Source organism: Rousettus aegyptiacus, unplaced genomic scaffold (genome assembly GCF_014176215.1).
Source record: "Rousettus aegyptiacus isolate mRouAeg1 unplaced genomic scaffold, mRouAeg1.p scaffold_m13_p_17, whole genome shotgun sequence".
Classification (NCBI taxonomy): Eukaryota; Metazoa; Chordata; class Mammalia; order Chiroptera; family Pteropodidae; genus Rousettus; species Rousettus aegyptiacus.
Window position 1 is genome coordinate 18149389 of NW_023416292.1, and position 22313 is coordinate 18171701.

A 22313-nucleotide genomic window follows, 5' to 3' on the forward strand; every position below is an offset into this window, starting at 1 on the left:
CTGGCCCCGCCCCTCTGTGCGCGCCGCGTCCGCCCCCGCGTCCCTTTGTGTCCCCTTTCGGGTCGGCGGCTCTGTTCCCCAAGTCCCCCTGCTCCCGTCCGCGCGACCCTGGTGCCCTCCTCCTCCTCTCTCCACCTCGCTCTTTCTCCCTTCCCCATCTCACGCCCACTTTGCTTCATCTCGCCCTTTGCATTTACCACCCTGATGGGTGGCAGCCTCTGCTGGACGCCGCAGCATGCCCTACACCGGCCTTGCCGGCGGCTTCGAGCCCTTGAGCAGCCACGAAGCCTGTCCGCCTGCCGGCTCCCTGAACCCTGGAGTGCCCGGGGCGCCCCATCCCCAGTGCTCTGGCGCCACCTATGGGCGCTGGCAGAGAACATCGGACAGGCCCAACCTGCCCAGCCCGCCGGTCTCCAGCCCCTGTGACCACCTGCCTCTCAGACGTGGTCACGTGAGGAAACATTTTTCCTTTCTCCGCCTTGAAAACGGGCCCAGTGCACATTGGCAGCTCATCTCTAATCTCCAGGCAACGTTAGGCAAGACCCGGCCAGCCAGGTTGCGACCCCCAGGGGAGGGTCGCAGGGGAAGCTCACCCCAGGGCCAGTTCCGCAGGCCCGCGGAGCCAGGGAAGCCAGGAGCCAGGAAGCCAGGGGTGGCTGTGGCCGCAGCGGCCACACTGCCGGAAATCCGGGCCAGCTCTGAATAACCCGGGGGCACGGGTGAGGGGGGGCGGGGAGCATGACAGAGGGCGTGGAACAGCGCGCCCTGTGGACGCAGGGCCAGGACAGGTGGCGGGGTCCTGTCTGCGCGGCTCCCTCGGGCCTGCGACGGCATTTAATGACAGAGCCCCCCACCCCCACTCACCCACCCACGCTGGCCCGGCGGCCAGAGACGGGTCGAACGTGGTGCGTTCCCAAGGCCAAGAGGGAGGGACTTTTGTCCACGTCCCCTTGTCTAAAGGGAGACAGAGAGTACTTCAAAAAAGCACAGAACTCCAAACTCGGAAACAATGTTTTCCTGAAGGTTCATTCCTCCCAGTCTTTTCTGGGCACCAGGAGGCCTCTCCCCAACCCCAGAGCCACGCGAAAATGGGGACGAAATCCCAGCTCCCGGCCAGGTGACACTGTCCCCCCGAAGGTGCCCCACGCGAACGGGCGGAGTGTGGCCCGTAGCCCTCCAGCCGGGCCTCACATCCCCCTTTCCTAAAATAAAAAAGAGCTCTGGGGGATGAGACAAGAGAGGCCCTTTTAAAACAGCCACACTTCCTGGTCCTATTTTACATAAGCCACTCCAGAAACCCACACCCTGGGATGAAGCTATTGGAGGAGCGGCGTTTGTCACACGCAGAGAAAACCTGTCACCGGAATCTCGTCCTGCACGGTGTCTGGGAAAAGGAAACTAGAGGGAGAGCGGGGAGCTTCCGGGGCTTTCAGTAATTGATATTTATTCCTGAGGTGGCTGAATGCTGACATTATGGTCCTGCTCAAGTGAGTATAATTCACCCACTGCTTAGGACCCCCGGGTGCATTCACAACCATCTGAACACAGATTTAATTATTGCTGTGCTGTGGGAACGAAGAACAGCCACGGGTGACATTAAAAGTGGATTACTGAACAAGAGGAATGTTAGTAGCACCAGTAATCAGTGCAATCACCAAGCACCCGACCTGAACGCAGTAGCATCTTCTCCTCCAGGGCGACTCGGCGTCCCTGGGGACGTGTGCCTCAGCGGTGACCTCTTTGCCAGTCGGCAGTAAGGCGTCACCACGGAGTAAGGGCCCGTGGAGCCTGTGTCCTCCCTCTGGTGTGATTCATGCAGTCTGTCCCACTGCCCGGGCTTTCGGGGAATTATTCGAAGAGCGTGCGCTGGGCGTGCAAGTCCGCACGCGGCTGCGCTCTGCCCCCTTCCCTCGCCTCGCCGTGCCCGTTCGATGAGCACCTGCTGCGGGCCAGACCCAGTGCTGTCTCTGGGTGTGCAGGGCTGGAAGGGCTGGTCCCCCTTGGAGGAGATTTTTGTCTCTTTTTGCCTCTTTTCATTGCCATCCACTTGTACCAAACTCCATCCTCCCCAATCCAGATATTCCGTACACTTAAATAAAGCTCTTCGCTTTAGAGGTTTTAAACTAGAATAAAACTTCCAAATTTGTGTTTATGCGTTCACGAGGAGCCGGAAAGAGATATACAGAAAAAGAATTGAGTTAATTAGGATGAGGCTTGTCATTTCAATATTGACAATTTTTTTTTTAACTCAGACATATTCCAAACACTTCGAACACCCAAAAAAGTAGCCATCAAGGAGCTTCTTAAATCCAAAAAAGCTAACAGGACCTACTCAAAAGATTAATTACTCCAGAATCTTCTTTGGGAGAGGGTAGGGGAAAGAGGGAGTCAGAAAATGTTCTAGAAGTTTTAGATGTTGATGCCCTTCCATGCCCTAAATAAGAATTGCTATGAGCAGAGGTCGCTACGAAAACACTTATTCATAGCTCGTGTGGAAGCTTCGGGTCTGCTCTTCATGACAAACAATAAGCCTTTTAGAGTTTTCTGGGAAACGAGTATAAATTACAAGAAATGCAGTAGCAATTATGAAAATCCAATATGCTAGCTGTGCAGGAAATTTAAAGATCCAAGAAAAACAGTGAGAACCGCGAGGCAATGTGTAAATTATGTCTGTGTGCAGGCACTACCTGGCGTGATTTGCGACCTACACTCACTTTTAATGACTTTCCTCTATAAATTTATTTATTTCCATAAATAAAACCCGCGGAGTAATAACCAAAACTTGTATTTACAACCAAAGCGACACGGAAGCGATTGGCGACAATGACAAGCAGGAATTACTTATTGGAAGTGACCCAGCTGACTCACTGCCACGGAAGAGCCACTGGCAGTGAGGAGGCCAGCGAGCAAGCTGGAGCCACGGCCCCCCAACCCTCCCTCCAGCCCCATCATGTGCCACTTAAATCCTTTGAAAGACACTGGTATGAATCCAGTTTCCAACCCTTTTCTTTTTTTCTCTAAAGAAATGAGCTGAATTTTAACTCGGTTTCAAATGCCCATGCTTCCTGTGGGGCAGGGTTTTTAACATGGCAGTACTAGTGACATTTCGGTCAGACATGTCCGAATGCTCTTTGTTGCAGGAAAATGTCCTGCGCATGGTAGCGTATTCAGCAGCTGCCCTGGCCTCTGCCCATCACATCAGAGCAGGGCCACCACCACCCTCCAAGTCGGAACGACCAAACGTCTCCAGACATTGCCCAATGCAATCTGCCCTCAGGGAGGCAAAATCACCCTCCGTTGAGAGTCACTGTTTCTAGAAAGGGAGATTTATTACTGAAAAGAAGATGACTTCAGCTCAGACTTCATTAAAGAAGCGTTGTCCAGGCCATTTCTGTCTGACAGACAAAAGAGCCTCCGAAACAGAACACCGTTCTAGCTTTTCTATCAAATTTCTTTTTATATAGCTTATAAATGTTTGAAACGCTAGCTGTGTTTTATGTTAGTTTCATTTTGTGGGGATCGCTCTGGGTGTTTTTCTGTGGCATGAGATTATATATTCCACGGTGGGGACAGAGTTTTTAAGACGGTGCTTACAGAAAATGAGAGTTTCACTGAGCATGTTCTGCTCTGTCGTGGCTCTCCGGGAATCAAGGCTCGCTTGTCCATTAGGCCCTCGGCTCTGTTGCTCCCCCTGCTGGACGACCGTAAATGGTGCTGATCGTTTAAGATCCCCAAATTCCTCACAATCTTATATGTCCTGGGGGTTTCTTAAGAAAGAATTCATCCGGGGTAAGTTCGGTACCAAAGACAGAAGGAAGGGAAAGTGTTGCCCCAAATCCCGCCTGCGTTCCGAGTTCTGGTATCGCTGCCCACGCTCCCTGGGAGAATGTGGGCGTCAGAGCCCCATGCTTAAGAGAGTCCTCGGTGATCTTAGGGAAAGCAAAGGGTTAACCAGACCCTCGGCCACAGAAACTTTTAATAGTGTCACGAGAACAGAAATGGGGCCAAGGGAAGAATAGTTTTGTCCGGGAAAGAAATGTACCGCGGCCTCGGCGTGAGGCGGAGAAGGGCACCTGCCGCCAACCCCCCGCCCCGCTCGCCCTCCCAAACAAGCCCTCTGCTGCCCAGGAAGCGGATGCGGGGGGCGCCGTGTTTACTTCCAGCTTCTCCAGAGAAGTCGCAACGTGGCTGTTTCTTCCCTGTTGCCTCAGCCATGCCTGCCGGGCCACGTGGCCTAATCTCATGCTTGCAGAAGGCGGTCACTGTCGTAGATCTGTGTGATGTTACGGTAGTCGAGAAGTGCGCCTGGGGTCGGCTTGCACACGTGCCCGGCGGCAGGGGCCCTCACCTCTGCGTCTCCCGGTCAGAGGGGGCAGGTCTGATTCGGCCTCTCGATAATCTGGCGCGGTCCCATCCGCCAGGGGTGAGTGTAGCCACGGGGCTCACGGCGAGGGAGGAAAATCTAGAGTTCACGGGCGAGGAGATGGGTTCCTCCGCGTCCTCATCTTGTTCACCGCTGAGTCCAGGTCAAGGGCCGCCGCAGCAGCTCTAATGTCAGGGGCTGCCTGACACTCATTAATCAGATTTCCGGAGCCATTTATTTCTCTCCCAAGGTCAAGTCACACTGAAAAGCTGAGCTGGCATCATCCTCTGTCCATAGATAACACACACACACACACACACACGCCACCCCTCTCCTTTATGACAACACAAATGTCCCCTCAGGGAACAATCATCCCCCCTTGAAAATCACTGCTCTAGGGACAAGGCACGGAGTGATCCAGGCCTCAGCGAAGCGGCAGGTCCTATTCCAGGCCCTAGTTTCTGGTTCAGGGGTGAATGAATGCAAGTCCCAAATCCATCTCGGAAGATTAGGGCAGCTTTCGATGACTTTGAAGAAGGAAACTCTCGTTCCCTCTGAATTCTGTGGGATGTGCGTGAAACTCCGGGAACCGTGCATCCACTCTCCACGAAAAAGGTTGGGCTAGAATGGAGCTGACGCCACCTGGGGCTAACCAGAGACACCCAGAGAACCAGGTCTTTTTGTCAGTAACGCGACGTTACTGCATTGAGTCCGACCTGGATTTACGAACGCATCTCCTTTTTCAGTTAAGACAGCTGGGTTTTCTGTTAGTTGACGCTAAAAGAGTCTTAACCTATAAAATACTGTAAGTAGGCTCATGATCTTTGGACTCTGGGAAATTTTTGATCCAGTCTAAAAGAAATAACCTACCATGAGCTCTCGGTTTTAGAAAAAAAAAAAAAATTAAGAAAAATTAAAACTGCCACCTTCCACCTTGGCATCCTCAAAGCCGTGTCCGTTATGTGCTCAAACGGGCAATGTCCATGCGGGGGATGTCAGACTGTGGCCCACAGACCCTCAGGGGCCCGTGAGACCTTCCAGAGGATCCACAGAATCCACGCTGTTTTCATAAGACGACCGAGAAAACATTTCACCTTTTCTGCTGCATGGACGCCTGCACCGATGTCGTGGTGAAATCCTAGGCGCTCAGCACAGATCAAGGCAATGGCAGCGGACTGTCTGTCCCCAGAGTCGCGCTTTTTCATCACGGTTAAAAAAAGAAAAAAAAAAATGCCATTTTACTTGACAAAAAAAGGAAAGCTTATTAATTCTGTTCTGTCTTGGCTGCGAGTGCATGTCTTTTTAATCCTGTGACTAAATGAGAGGCATACTTGGAACACTTCTGCAGCACACCCGAGTACAATAATGGCCTCGAGCAAAGGAACTGTGCCATTGTGTGAGTCTCCAGCGGAACAAGATGCTTTTTTCTTGAGACTCCATTTTTAACTTGAAATCACAACTGACAAAGTATGGGGTTTTTTGTTTTTTGTTTTTTGTTTTTTGACCTGGGTATTTGGCAGACATTTTCTCAAAAAATAAGCCAAGAGAGCCTGTCATTTCGAGGAAAACAATTGACAGTATTTGTAGCTAGTGATAAAATTTGAGCTCTCAAAAGAAAATCAGAATTTTGAAAACCTTGGACGCGCCACACTCAGCTTGACAGCTTCCCAACGCCGAAGGATTTTTCTGATGAGATCGGCAGTGATGTTAAAAAATGTAATCTTTAAAAATTCTGTATAATAAAATATGTCAAATTTGGAAGATCTGCTTAATTCTTTGAATGGTTTTTCTACTAGCTTGCCTGTCATTTTCTTATTGATTCCAGTTATTTTTATATGTTCTAGAGAGGAAGCATTTATCAGTGATGTGCATTTAAAATATCTTGTAACATCCGTTGCTTGTCTTTCTCCTCTCTTTATGGTTTCTTCGATAAAGAGAGTTTCTGGTTTCAGTGTAACTCAATTTATCAACCTTTCCTTGATGGTTAGTGTTTGCTGGTCTTGTTTTCTGATCCTGAGATGTAAAAAATGTTCTCCTGTGTTATCTGTGGTTTTAACTTTGACATTTAGGTTTTTAATCTACCTGGACTTTTTTATTAGGTAGAATTATATAAAATTGCCTATATTTGTGATGATTTTTGACCTACAAAAGTGATAGTTCTATATGGTTCATAATCTACGATGTGAGTCACGGACATATTTATATTTTTTCCATGTGAATAACAAATTTTCCCAGCACTATTTATTTAAAAGTCTATCCTTACTCACTGACCTAGTATCCTACCTTTGTAATATGTAGTCTTTTTGTCAATCCCAGCTCCAATAACACATCATCTCAATTATTTAAGCTTTAAAATAATTCTTGACATACATAGGGCAAGACCTCTCACTTTGTTCTTTTTCTTCAAGAGAGTTTGGCTCTTCCTGACTCTGCATTTCCAAATAAATTTTAAAATCAGCCTGTCGAGTTCCACGAAAACCTAAGAGGAATTTTTATTGGAATGGAGCTGACTCTAATAATTTGAAAGAATGGGCCTTTTCGCAATCTCGAATCCTTCAGTCAATGAACACAAAATCTCTCTCAACTTCTTGGACATTCTGTGATGTCTCTCAATAAAGAATGGTAATTTCTTCTGAGAGGTCTGACGCACCTTTTATTAGATTTACTGCCAGGTACTCTTCGGGTCTGAGATGCGATTTTACCCTATTTACAAACTATTCAGTTAGCCTATTACTATTTCATGAATGCTGGTAGAAGACCCAAGACTCCAAGTTTTTTGGACCACCCAGGTCACACGAATTTGACTTATCTGTCCACACGAAGGTCAGCTTAAGATTTTAATGATCAGGGAGAGGTTTGTTTGATTACTTATGTATTTATTTATTTTATGAACTCTGTTTTGTCTGGTGTTTAGGCGACGTGCCTTGAAATTTCCTGCGGAAGGAGTGCAGTTGGGTTTAGCTCTGGATCACATTTACGCGTAGCCTGTGACGCACTGGGGTTCCAGACTTTGGGAATGGGCACTGGACTTCGCTTGTGTCCATGCGCTTGCGCGTGCTCTGTCTCCCTGCGCCCCCCCCCCCGCCACACACTCTCACACACTCACTCACACATGCACACCACAGGCGCTTGTTCTAAAAAACTGTGAAAATTGAAGCTCGAGTTCGTCAGATTCAGCAACGGCCCTCGGGGTCATCACTTCCTTTGCATCTCTCTCTGTCTGCCTTCCCCGCAGGGGTGCGGCCGAAAAATCCTTGCTGTTGTATTGTACCGGTCCTTCAACGTTTCTAAGAAGGCTTTTAAAAAACATACATTAAGTCCCATGTTTCACTGTCATTAGCAAGAAAGTCTCTGACAGGCTCCTGGACATCAGGTGACCGGGCAGAGACCTCAGCATTTTCTGAACATGCAAGTTTGCAGCAAGTTGACAATTCGGAGGGAATTCCTACCGGATGGGACCACGCCGAGATCTGTGGCCTGACGCTTTTTTCAAAGGGAACTTAAGAGAAACATGACAGTAGTTTTCTTTGTACACACGTGTGCACCAAGCTGGAAGTTTCAGGCTGGCGAGGATGAGAGATTCAACCTCTGTGAGTGAGGCCTAGCAACACCAGCTCTTCTCTAAGGAGACAGACTTCGTTAATTCTACAAACATTTACGGTGCCACTATTCTGCATTCTGGAGACACGGCAGCAAAAAAAGCCAACAAATCCCCGTCCCCATCGGATGTAACTGCTAATGGAGATTCGTGGCCATGTCCTCCTCAGCACCGTTTCTAACCAGCAGAGCTACACCGCACGGTGGGAATATAGCTATCAGCGGCTGGCGTATTTCCTGGGGCCAACTCAGCAGGCGAAAAAAGATAATAAAGTGAAAAGATTTTTTTTTTCTTTAACACCAGAGCTCCACAGAGGATCCGTCATTTTCCTTTCCTCTGAGTTCAGTCTCCTGAAATCTCTGCTCTTTCCACGCGGGCACAATCGGGAGCAACAGGGCCAGTCTGGCCATTTGCATGACAGACCTTGCTGCTGTCAGTCTGTTGCCCTTGGGTGTTTTTTTCTTTCTTTTTTTTTGAGGAAAATTAGGTTTTCTTTCTTCCTTTCCAGTCTGTGTCAAGTCACGGTGAGGTCTCACCACCTCTGTAAGCTTGGGGACCGGATGGGAAGTTGGAGGTGCTCTTCGGTGAGCGGGAGCTGCCCAGATCGATTCAGTTAACGCCAGGATTAGGAGGTCTTGGCCCCAATGTCAGGTCCCGTCAACCTGCTTCTACCCGGATGCACGTGAGCGGAGGCTAAGTGCCAGCAGGTGGTCTCGCCGGCTGGCCCCACCTTCCCACCTGCCAGATGACCTTGACCTCGGGTTCACACTGAGAGACCCCCGGGGACAAAAGGAGAGACGGCTCTGCCACGGGAAGTCTCGCCCTCGCCGCCCCTGTGCTGCCCCGTGGAAGGCGGCGGGGACCCCAACCGCCCACCGACCCCCGTGACGCGGATCCCGTGCTCACGCGAAGACCGTGTGCGGCGGCGCTTGGAGCATGCACACCTCCAAGTCCCCCCGAGATGTTCCCGGGGAGACGAGTGCAAGTGTTTGTTTCTTTCTTGAATCCTCTCAAAAGCGAGCTGACACACTGATGATTTTGAGAAGGAGCGAAATAAAGAAATCTGTGTAATAATATAGAACATGTTTCAAATTCCCAAAATCGTTAGATGGTGGAGACTTTTTTCTGCCCACCTGACACTTCGTATCCTTGGAAATCATCTGGGAAAGTGTCGTGAGGAACTCATAGGGGTCATTATTTTTGCATCAAAGTGACGGGATTATGGGTGCCCTTTCTCCCCTTTTCAAACATTTTGCAATCTGAATCGAATTTGCTTGTTTGTCGATTTGGGCGTCATATTTCTTAGTTGCAAACTGGGTGACTGGGGCCGAAAGGGAATCTCTGTAAGATGCTGGGTTGCTCACGGAGGCCCCAAGAGGATCAGCATTGGGTTTCAATGGCACCCATCCAAGAAAAACATCCAAAATTTTCTCGTTGAATTGATTCTGTGAAGACGTGATTGTGGCTTCTGGACACAGACGTGGCCGCCCACTCCACAGCCGCACGGCCCCTGGACGCCCTTCCTGCTGCTTGAGACGTCACCAGCCCGGAAGCTGGATCCGGCTACCGCGGGCGCCGGCAGCCCCACCAAGACGCTCTCTGGCTTGCCCCAGCCCTGTCGGACTCTTAGCGTCCAAGGCCAGGTCCACCTGGGTGAATCTGATGGCGAATCGGCAGTCACAGGACTGCGGTCTAGGCCCCAGGAAAGCCGAGATGCCATCTGGCTTCCACTGAGAGACGAGGGCTCTGCGCTCTGGCCAGGCGAAGGGCGTCTCGAAGATAAAGGGAGTGCGAGGCGGAGTTGGGCAGGTGGCCGAAAATACCGACGAAGCCCTCTTCCCCCGATTATTTTTCATCCCCCCCAAACTTACATACTTCATATTCGATTTCCCTTCATTCTCCCCCTCCCCCCCCCCACACACGCTCCCCCTCCTCTGTCTAGCACACATTTCCAGTTTCAGACGCTGATCCGCACATTGCTGCGACTCCCACAAGCGATGACAGTGTGGCACTCAATGTGCGAGGCTCACTCACACCCATGGCGTTGCCACCGCTGGCGATGACTCGGGCTTGGAAGTTCCGACCCAAATCTGCTCTGCGTTTCTGCGTCCAGCTCACCGCCCCCTACCCCGTCGGGGCCGCACTGTACCCGTTTTCATTTGGGGGAAATGCTATTGATTTCCACAGCACGGGAATAAAAATGTGCTCCCTGGGTCGGTGTTGCAAGGCTGGGCATCTCCTTCCCCTAGAAGTTCTTGGGATTCTGTGAGCGTGTTCCGGGACCGTCTTAACGGCCCGGAAATAGTCAAGGAACCTAAAGTAACAGCCCTGACATGCCTGGAGCCCGACAGCAGAACAAAATCATGACTGGGCATGGCGGCCGAACAGGCTTGAGATTTGGAGAAGCAAAGGTTCGGGGGAAGTGGAGGTTGACATCACCCTGCTGAACCCCTCCTGGATGGGCTGTCCATCCTGGGAAAGAGGCCGTGGGGCCGGGAGAGATGGTCCTGCTGCAGCCCGGCAGCTCTGCTGCCCCAGCCCCTCCGAGGGAGCTGGTCGGAGGACACAGGCATTTCCCAGCCCACCAGAGGGAGGTGAGTTCCAGAGGCCAGCAGGCCATCTGCACACAGATGGGGTGTCCCTGGTTGGCCGATGTCTGGCCAGCCAAGGCCAGAGACGTCGGAGCTGCTGCCGAAGGCTCAATTACAGCTGTGACAATCCGCTGGCCCCGGGAGACCAAGGGAGCAATGGGGGGGTGGGGAGCGGCGGTGAAGGGAGGGCCCTATCTGGGGAGAGAAACTCCTGGAAGTGAGAGGACTTCCCGCCGCCAGGAGTAGATGGGCCCCGAGCGTCGACATTCGGGGCAGTACTACGTAAACGTGGCTTGATTTCATGGCCACGGAGCTGACGACCTCACACACACACAAATCCTGACCTTTCAGTTATTAGGACTGAGGCTCCTCGTTTAAATGTTAATACACCCCTCTGAGCACCCTGCAGGCCCGAAGTATCATTTTACTCATGCACCCCAACTCACAATCGCTTCACATAGGGGGAGCATCGCAACAGCCTCCGAAGGCAGGCTCGCGTGGGGCCCGCCCTCCGCCCTCCCCTCACACGCGCGGCCCAGTTACTCTAGCTAGACGTGGCCTGAGAGGTTTAGAGTTCACCACTCACGCGGCCCCGGAAAGACAGAGGTCACGCTCAGGGCCCCCGAGGGGCAACATCAGGACCCACAAGATCCTGACTCTGATAGACGGGCCTCCGTAGAACACGCTCCCTGGCCCCTCACCCCGAGCCGGCGCTGCCTGGGTAGACGCACCCCTGGACGGCCTCCGCGGGCTTCCTGGGGGCGCAGCCCAGCTCCGCCCTTTGTTTCGTCTCTGCGGCGCTTACGGCTGGGGAGTATGTGACCGAATGACCGCTGCCCATCCGAAGGACAGGAAAGGCTCTCACCTCCCCACGCGAAAAGCTCGCTGCACGTGCCAAGGAATTCCTCGAAGGACGAGGTGATCCAACACTCGCCTCCTTGCCCGGTCCCAGCACCTCGTCCCATGCACGGTTCCACACTCAAAAACCATAAAAATAACCAACCAAAAAGAATGCAGTCACAGGCTCGGCCAGGGCCCGCGAATCCCCGGAAATGTTCTCGCAAAGTCGTTGTCGAAAGCCACTGTCGCGTGCCTAGGTGGTCTCCTGGGTGAAGACCCAGTTCCCTCCCAGGAGACGAGGCGAGGAGCATGAACGGGGTTTCAGCTTGAGTTCGAGAGGCGGGCATTTAGGATGCCCGGTTTCAGCTGACTGGTTCCTGGCCCCCGAGGACCCTGTAATCTGGCTTCTGAATACCGCCCACTCCCACAACTCTCCCACGGGATCGGGGGAGAGTTCGGACTCTGACGACCTCCTTCCGGGTAAAATCAAGAGCCCCCTTACTATCCTGACTTCACGTCATCTTTCTGCGGCTACCTCAAGGGACCAGCTCTCTGGTCTTGTCACAGCGGAAGTGGGAAGTCACTTTCTTCCACAGATGGGAACAGCTCTTTCTTTAAAGTAATTTGAACCAAATCTCCTGGTTTTAGACCCTCCTTTACTTCCATTTCCCGAGTCCTTTGCCTCTGATTCCCAAGATTCGGGTGGGAGGGGGGCGGGGGGACAGGGGCGATCTCTGGTTTAGGTCGCCTTCCTCCCTAGGCTTCCTCGCTGCCTGCTTAAGATTACAATCCCCCTCTCTCCAGCCTGCTACATCAACTGCCGCTCTTCCTCGTGTTACGTAGCCTCCAGAAATTTTTCGCTGTTGTGTTTGTCCTGCTCTGTTTGTCCTCACGGCTTTTGTGCTTATGAAAACCGCATTATCATCCCTTCAATAAAGTTTTGGCAGGGAGAGATAGAACGTATGTGTTCAATTTATCTTCTGGAAATAAAAGCCCTCTGGCCTTTTAAGTCTATCTCTTGATACCTTCTAAACACGGTGTACTGGAGGTTCTTCAAGATATATTTCTCTCTCTCTCTCTCTCTCACACACACTCTCTCTCTCTTTCCTTCATGTTACTCCCTCTCCCCAGATTGGCTGTCTACTCCCCCTTCCCCCACATCCACCTGAAGAAGTCCTGCTCCTCCTGCCCTAGGAGCACTCGCCTCCACCGGGACCCTAACCTGACGCCCCCCAGGTGTCCCGCAGCTCCCTGGGTACCTCCCGACCAGAGCACTCATCTTCCCAGATGGTAACCCTTGCTTCCTGTCCTGTCTTACAGCTGGACTGCAAGACCCTCGGGTCTCTCACAGGCCTTCCCCCTCCAGGGATGCCTCTGGCAAAAGCAGAGTTGTTGTTTTAATTGAATGGGAAACCAGAGACTCTATGAGATGCTGCCCTCAGGCGGTGTTCCAGACCAGGAGAAGGCCTTGGTCCAAACCATTAAAAAACTTTTATTATTATTATATTCTTCATCTTCTTATTATTGTCTCTCTCCTAAATTAGTCCTCAAAGTTACATCAGGAATTAACTGCCCTAGAAATTATGTATAGTGCTTTGTAGTCAGAGCACTTTAACGCTCATCAATTAATTATGATAATTTACTATCATTAGCTGGCAAATTAATCTTGAAACTGAACCTTCAGAGGAGAAAGACCAATCTGGAAATAATCACTCCGGGCAGATGTCCATAGGCCCAGCGCCTCATTCCTTGACCTTCCACAAGAGAGCGGGCTCTGGGCTGGAACTGGGCCAGGCCACCCCCCTCTCCGGGGGTCCCCCCCCCCACCCCCGACTCCATTATGCAGTCCCGACCCAACACCTCTCCTCTCCAAGGTGCCAACCACGGACCACCCGAGAGTGTCCTCCCGAATGACACACTCATCACAACCACACATCCTCATTCCCGGTGGGAAACAAGGGTTGTCTCTAACACACACACACACACACACACGCACGCGTGCACGCACACACACACACGCACGCGGAATGCAGAGCTTCTCTGCCCTGAACCCCTGCGACCGAAATGGCCAGAGCCATAAACCGGGCAAGGCTTGCCGAGTCGCAGGCCTGCGTAAGGTGTAGCCCTGCGACAGAGAGCAGGTCGACGCCGCAGCGGGAGACTTCTCCCCGGGGAAGCAGCGAGCCTCCCGGCTCAGGGCAGGCCGACTCCCGAACGCGCCCCGCCCCCCCTCCCCCTCCACCCCCGGCACGTACCAGAGACGCGCGCGGTACGGCGCGCACACGTGGTGCTCGGCGCAAACGCCGCGGGGGGAGCATCCCCGGCGGGGGCCGAAGGGACCTGGGTTCTCCTCCGGCACGAACCAGCCGGATGGTCTCAACCCCCCAACTTGACTTTCGCCTCTTTCACGCTGGATGACAGTACCTGCCTGTATCCACCTCGGGGAATTTCGCTTCGCCTACATGGCGCACTTAATCGTTATTGCCGTGCGAGTGAAGTCATTTTCCAACAATAAATGCGACAGGGAAGACCTCGGGTTTGAAGGCTCGTCTTGCTGGGCCCTCCTCCCCCTTTCCTCCTCCTCCCCAGCTCACAGACAAGCCCGGACGGGCGCGTCCTGGGTCCTCCACTCCCGGCGCCTGGCCCTAAATCAAGGAGCGGGACGGCTGTCGGTCAGCGTCTGGGTTCCTTTTTGGAATTCGCCGGAATGTGCGCATGTGCACCCACTGTGTGTCGTTGCATTTTAGAGGAGCCATGTGATGAGAGGGGGTGTCACGGATCTTGGTGACAATACGTCCTCCAGAGGAAGCCAGGGAGCCCGCGGAGGGCTCGTTAGCGCCCTGGCCCCTTTCCATCGAGCACTGACTGCTTCCTCTCACACGATCCCTCACTCCACTACCTCATCCCACAGAGAAGGCAAGTGACTTCTCTGCGGTCTCACAGCAAATTAGTGGCTGAGTTGGACCAGACCTCAGGTCTCCCGGGAGCCGAAGCCACGCGACTCGGCCTCTTAAACACCATTGACTCTTCTTCATATGTGGCTGGTTCATTCGCCTTTCATGTCCATACAGGACAGTAAGTAAGAACTTACATAAAGGCACAGGTATCCGGCTTTGAAAACTGCCCTTTCTTTCCCCGCTGCTATCTACTATTTTAATAACGTGGCTTCCTGCTTGTCTGCGGCCCTCTTATCTCTCATCTCCTGACTCCACAGACTCAGCGGGAGCCTGCTCTGGCCCAAATAATGACCTGAGGGCAGCTTCCCATGTCTGCCTCTCTCCTGGCCCCTCCCGTGCCCATCTCCCTTTCAGAACTCCGTCAACTGGGGCGCCAACACGGCTCTCGCTGCCAGTATTTCCTTTAGAATTTTTGTACCTGTATCTAAAATAAAAACAGCCTAAAGTTTTTTTATTTTAGTTTAGTTCTTGGCAAAGATCTTGAGATTAAAACTATGATTGCTTCGTCATCTGAATGGGGGGGGGTTGAGAATTAATTTGAAATTTTATAGGTCTCCTCAATGAAGGATCTGCTAGGTTATAGTTTATGGCTCATCTGTATTTTGAATGCTTTGATAAGATTACCCCATTTGAAGGATCCTAACTACCTAAAATCAAAAGCAGAATAATGGCTTTCCAGACCCAATCTACTGCCATGTTTGCACCTTTGAGATTTCTGATACCTTTTGGCAAAGAAGGAAAAACGGAGGAGGAGAAGTAGGTCCCTCAGACCTCCCACGCCGGCCCCTACTGCCCCAGGCTGAAATAAATAACCTCGTGTACCTGTAATGCTCTTAATCTACCCATTGCCTTCACCACAGACCTCCGCTAGCATTTTCCAACTCTTATCTTGTATCAAGCAGCTAAAGAAACTGGGCCTAGGAGCCCAGACTCCAGCACGGTATGTTCCCGAGATTTCCATTCCAGTGCCCTAAAAGTAGGAACGGAGCCTCTGGACAAGACAGCTCACAGTCACACTCAGGCCACCTGACAGGGCATGAGTCGGATGCACGAGACCCCTCCCTGGTCTAGAAAGATATGGTCATGACTCATGTTTCTGTAGCAAAGGACAAGGGGAAGAATGGAGTTGGCCACTTGTTAGCAAGTGTCCCTGCTGACCTTGTCCTCACTGTATTCTCTGGTTTAGAACAGTCTCTTAACCTAAGGAACAGCCTGCATTTAGGGGTTCCTACGGAGCAAGAGTGACTTGTAATCTTACTGCTACCACCCCTGCCAGCCCCCCCCCCCCCCCCGCCAGTGTGCATTGAGAAATCTCTGCGATTGGGAGAAGGGACATAAAAGAAGTCTGAAGAACCTTAAAACGTACTGCTCAAAGACAAACGTTTCCGTATCTTGACTGACAGGTCGCGTAGGCAATTGCTTCTATAATGTGGTCAGAAGACATTCATCAATAAGAGGATCTGCCTGCTTCATAAGTGTCCCTCTCTCTGAAATCCCAGCCTGCCGATGGCGGGGCCCTCCTTCTCTTCCTGGCAGGGGACATGCAACGACATGCCTAAGCCCACGGTTTGCCCAGGACTAACCTGGCTCTGAACTTGTCGCACATGTCCAGGTGTATAGAGCAGGCCCCTGGTGGGTATCGGGGCTGCGGAGACAGGGGTGGCAGAGGAAGAGTGGGAGTCACAGAGAGAGAAACGTGTCTAAAGACGCACAGCCTGACGTCATGCTCCGTAAAATCTAGGAAGGAGCAAAGGTCACAGTGTCTCTCAGCCTCCTCCGGCCCTGAGAATTTCTCCCTCTCGAGGAGGGATTTCATCTCATCCAGCGACTGAGCGGGATAATAGGATGTACAGGGAAAAAGAAAAGAAAAGGAAAGAAAACCAGCAAACAACATCCTCTGCCGTAGCCTGAAAATAAGCATGATGGGTTGCTCATGTGTTAATTCTGTGCAAAGAATCACAGAATCATAAGCTGCTTTCACTATTTCCTGAACGTGGGTCCATGGAGACATCTTTTCATTATTCCAGCACCAGAGGGGTGACAACACAATTTGAGAATTACAATAGGATGTGAAATATGGGGACAGCGACGGGGTGGTCTCAGAGGTACCTGCAGGCGCGGCTGTTAGGTCACTCTCCGAGAAGCTGTAGACGGCCCCAATTCACACAGACAGATCTGGGAGACTGAACCCCCCGAGGCTACGCTTGTTCACACAGCCGTCCATGCAGCGAATACTGAGGAATCTGTCCTGTGTGCCGTAGGCTGGTCGCTGGCAGCCCGGATGTTAATAAGACTGCTCCTGACGGTCATAAAACAGAAAATCACAGTGCACCGCGGTGCACTGTGCAGGTACAGGGCAGCCTTGTGGTAGAATTAAGAAATGGCATCCAACTTAGAGAATTAGCTAGGCAAAGTGCGAGTGAGTGTGCGTGTGTGTGCACGTGCGTGCACACGCGTGTGAGTTAAGAAATTATACAGCACGCATAGGGAATGGAAAGAAACTTTGTGGCTGGAGAATAAATTGCGAGACCAATGCCGGGAGACAAGCCCGGAGACGCCGGCGGGGCTCGCTCATCAAGAACCTCGTGTGTCGTGGTGAGGACAGGACACCTCACCCTGTCCGCGCGAGCTGCGGAGCCGTGGACAGAGTTCAGTCAAGGGCCTACACGGTCACACTTATGAAGATGTAACCCCCCGTCAGCCGCGTGGAGGATGAGTGGGAGGAGGTGAACGACGGGCAGAGAGCGGTTAGGTCGTCACTGGTGGCTACGGTTGGGAGAGAGATGATGGGGCCTGAACTGGGGGTGGGGCGCGCCGTGGGGGTGAAGGGGCAGCACGCGGACTGAGCTACGGAGGAGGCACAGCCAACTCCACTCGACGGTAGATTAAACGAGAAGAGGAGAGAAGGGAACGTGCTCAGGATGGCCCTCCCGCGTCCTACCACGTGATGAGTAAACGTCAGGGCCACCGGCCTGGCCTGAGAACAAGGAGGGAGGCGGTCGGTGGAGAAGGTGATGAATTCGGCAGCGCCATATCAAGTCTGAGGAGGCCGAGTGGCTTTCTGGAGAAGAATTCCACAGGAGGACCTGAGGGTCAGGCCAGAGGTCTGACAAAGACCACAGAGTATTCACATTGAGTTAGACTAATTACGATTCATCCACTGGGGTGAGGCAAGAGCCAGCCTCCCGAAAGAACACGGCCACTAAACACCGAACCCGGGGTTCTGTTACCACGAAAGAATGGGTAGGCGACCAAAGTGTCCACGGCCGTGGGCACAAACGTGGAAAAGTTTGAATCCAGGAGTAGAAATCATGCTTACTTTCCTTGATTTTCTTGATCATTCGCTGAGAGTGAATGGACAGGTGTTGAGTAGGAGGCTTGAAGAGGTAGATACGATGTAAAAGTCATTGAAGGAAATGAAAAAAGAGAGTGACTAAAGACAAAAGATTGAGAGGTAATGCCAAGGGACAGGCCGAGATGGGAGACCACAAACTTTTCAACATGCCAACGACCTGCGTGTGACTCTTTTTCCAGTAATATCCCCCTACACTGGTAAAAAAGCAAAGGGGGTAGAGAGCAATATAGCAGCATTAGCTCCAGTTTGGGATTTTATGGATGATATTAGGATAAAGGATGGAAAGGAATCAAAGATGCTCGTGAAAGAATGGTCCAGATTTCCGTAGAACTCATGGGGTCAAGGTGGCAGAGAAAACGTGGCGTAGAGAGGTTCGGACATCTACGAGAAAACGTGATCAAGGGCCAGGAGGGGGAATGGGGGAGACGTTGTGGGGACAGGACACTGTGGCCAGACGGCAGGATACAGGAGAGTTGCCCAAGCAAGGTCGGTCGAAGAGGAGAGAAATGAAGGACATTGGAGTAATGATGTCCAGGAGTTTGGAGACTGGACTGTCGGGTGGGTTGCCCAACGAGCATTAAAATGTCCCAGGCTGGTGCCTGAACTAAGTGGGAATGATGACGGACAGCCATCTCTGAGGCCGGTGTCAGTGACCAGGGGGACAGGAACACGGTATGAGTGGATTAGGGCCTGGAAGGGAAGGAGTTTCTACACGAGGACTGATGAGCACTGGTCTGGAGGCGGAGGTGAGGGTCTGGAGAACCGCGACCTGTCACCTGGGAGGATGCCACGGCGCCCGGCCCCTCTTGATGGGGGCTGCAGAGGAAGTCGAGACTCCGAGGAGGCCCGGGTCTCAGTTAAGAAAGAGGCTCGGAGGTCTTCGGAAACATCTTTGAGCACGTAGATGGGAAGCAACGGAAGGGAGCCAAATGTCACCAACACCCCCGCGGAATTCTCAGGTCCCCGGCTGAGCTACGTGACAGCCTGACGCACACTCAGCACTTGTTTCAATAAGTCTACGAGTCCTCCGTCCACCGAGGGAGGATGTCGATGTGACCATGACTTCTCTATCCTATAAAACATTAACGGTGTCTTTACTAATGCATGGAAACCTCCGTATGCCAGAGTAAATAAAAAATAAAGGTGTGAGTTTAGATAGGGGAAAATGAGGCTCTGAGCGGGAATTTATAGTTTCTGCTAAGCGGGCTCCTGCTCACTCACTCTCTTTGTTTTTCTTCATTTGCATTTTCTGGTTTCTTTTCTCATTACAGTCACTATTTACTTGACAGATGATAGAAGCCTAGCTGAGGGTGGAGTATGATTAGCATATAAACAAGGTTTTAAAATAGCTAGAACAGAAAAGGACCATAGAGCCCGCTAAGCCCTGGAGACTTGACCTCAAAATAATGGAGAGAAAATGTACTTGGTCACTCCTCGGCCAGTCCCAAGGGTGCCCTCGCTGCCTTGCCTCCAGCGACCTAGGCTTTGTCACCGTGTCTGTCATTTGGCTCTACTATCCTAAAAAGACTTAGTAGCAAATAACACAGCACTTGAAAGAAATATGGAATCGTGTGAAAAGTGAAGACTTTAGCCTCACGGCAAACCTAGGCCGGAAAGCCAGTTGCCAGGCCGCGCTTTATTACTCTTAGCAAGCTGCTTGAACCCTTGAGTAAGAATAATCAGCGTTTAAGGTTAAGTCAGCTAGACGTCTAGCTTTTTGTTGTTGTTTTTGTTTTTTTTTTCCTTTTTATGTACGTCACCAGGATATCCCCAGCCCACCAGCGTCCTGCGTCGGCCTCCCCTAGCGCAGTAGTCTGAGCCCTTCGGTTAGAGACGTCTCAGATCTTTCCCGGGGCTTCCAAGGTGGGCACGAACGTTTTTTAAAGTCCTGCTGCTGGCTCGTTTCCTCCCTCCTCTCGCCATCTCCCTCCTGAGCTGCCGGCCCCTCTCGGTCCCCAGTCCCCAGAGAAGAGTGGATGCCAGCCCCGCCCCCTTCCACACCACACCACCCCAGAGCTTTTTCTGAGGGTTTGGTGGTAATGGAGGCCATTATGGAAAGGGAGCAGACGGAAGCAGAACATCGCAGCCGGCCGGCGGCTTCGCCGGGGACCCGTCTCGAACCCCTGGAGTCCGGCCGCCATGTCCTGAGTCCCTAACCTCCCCCCCTCTTCCGCGAGCTTTCTCTCATCTTTTCTTCTCGGTTCCAGGGCTGGAACACAGACATTTCCTGTTACTTTATTACGCAGGGCATTTCCAGGTCCCCTGGGCCTCATCTTGTCCCCAAGAGATTTTTCTTCAACCACCACCGAAGGCCGTTTGACGTGGGTTTCTACTCTGAGCTGCACCCCACACAACGCAAAGAATCGTCGGACGCTTGAAACAGCCCTTTTTCTAGCACGAGCCCCAGACCGCATGCCAGGTCCGAGGTCCCCCTCCCGCAAGCAGCTCTGTGAGTGGAAAGGAAGCTGTTCCTCCTCCTGTCCTGGCGAACTCCTGGGTCCTGAGGGTTTGGGATCCTGTTCTGCTGGATTCGAATCACTTTAAACCCTCAGGCATATGTGGTCAACCCCATTTCGCAGGCGAGGAGGTTGAGGCCGACAAGATTGACATTATTGTGCCCAGTGTCACAAAGTGCAGAAGTAACAGAGTCAAGATCAGACCTCCGCGTTGGGACTGCTGCCGCCTCCAGGAAGCCGGCAGCCACGCAAAAAGCCCAGCTAGCCTGAGACCGCCGAGCGCTGAGCAAGGCCCGCGGGCCATGCGGAGAGAGAAGAGCCTCACGGGGGATCATGGAAACGATGTGTGAGCTGGGGGTGTGGGGGACGCGGGGCGAGGCAGGGAGCAGCCTGTTTTCCAAGTTCCGCTCTGAAAAAGTGACTTTGGAGCAAGGACTGGAACGACTCAGGGGAGCGAGCTGTGTGGAGAAATGGAGGAAGAATATTCCAGGGAGAGAGGAAGCATGTGCACGGGCTCTAAGGAAGAAACAGGCTCGGGCTCCTCCAGGCGGAGAGGGAGGGCGGCGGGGCTGGAGGGGACAGGGGTGGCCTGAGGTTGGGGGCCGTGGGCGTCGCGCGGGGGAGGCCTTCGCCCCGCAGCGAGGGGTGTGGGTTTCCTCCCAGGTGTTCTGGGAAGGCACTGGAGGGTTCTGAGCAGTTCGGGCTGACCTGCAACAGCCTAGAGGCGCGGGGACAGCGCCCGAAGCTGGGAGATAAAACGTGATGAGACACAGGATGTGTTTCGAAGGCTGAGCGCCTCAATTACACACATGCCATTGCGATCCGATCGGGCTCCTGGGCCCTGAGGCTCCAGGCCTGTCCATTCTCTAAGCTGAAGATTGAGAGATCCGGCTGGGTTTGCGTCAATTCTCTGGGAGGTAGGGCGTGGCGCTCCAAGCCCGCCGCCTGAGGCCAGAGAGGCCCCAGTCACCGGGACGGCTCTGGGCCCAGGAGGCGAGTGGCTCTTATTTGACCCCAGAAGATGGCTCCGTGTCACCAGGCAGCAGGGCCGTCTCTCGCCTCTCTGCTTAGGCGGCCGGTCATAGCGCTGCCCCCTGGGTTGTCCTGGTTACCCCCTTGGAGGGGACCTCAGTTTTCTGACATGCTCCTTGGACGACAATGCCGCTAAACTTCCTGTAGCCTGACGCGCCTCACTGACATGCTTCTGGAGAAGGCGAGCCGCAAGGCAGCCGGCCTCCCCTGGGAAGGAAGGAAGAGAGGGACCTTGTGCCCCCCGCATTTAAAATCAGGGAGAGAGAAGGAGCCCTGACCCTCTCACTGGCGGGAGAAAATTCCAAAGGCCTGGAAGGCGAGAAGGGCAGAAGGAGGTCACCAGGAGCCTCGAGTTCGTAGGGCAGGGCTGGTTCTCAGTGTGTGTGGCTGAGTCACAAAGACCCCGACGAGGCAGCCTCCAGGCCTGTGCCGGCTCCTAAAGGCAGTGACCAGCGTCTAGACCTGTGACCATGTTGCCGTATTGGCAAAGAGTTTTCAACAGCGGCGCCAGGTGCCACCGAGAATCGAGTGACACGGGACCGATGGGACCTGGGCACCCAGCCCCTGGCATTTGAAGCCGCCCCGGCTCGCTTCGGAATGAGCGTGCCCCTCGCGGCAGTGGGAGAGGGCGGGGCCTCGGGGCGAGAGCCTGAACTTCCTGCAGATGGGACACCTGGGGACCCTTGGGCACCGCGTCTCTGGTACTGAATACACACACATGTAATGTGGTGCACATGAGTGTACGTCGCACACCTAGTGAGCACACACTGCGTGACAATCAGGAAAATTTGGCACCGGCTGCCTGTACGGGTAAGACAGTGGGTGCTTTTATCTATTTGTATTCGTTTCCAAATTTCTACAATGAGCGTGCAGTATTCTTTCAAAAAAAAAAAAAAAGAAGAAGAAGAAGAAGCGTATCAAATATATTTAGAAGTTAGACTATCTAGTCCACATCCGTCACCCTGCCTGACAAGTTTGCCTATGACCTCAGAAGCCTATATAAACCAACAATGACTTCCGGGTGCTTTTGTGGCTTCTGTGATGGCCACAGGCCAGTGAGAAGCCAGAACCTGCCAGGACCTCAGCAAGAGTCCAGGCCAACCTGTCCTCTGAGCCGAAGT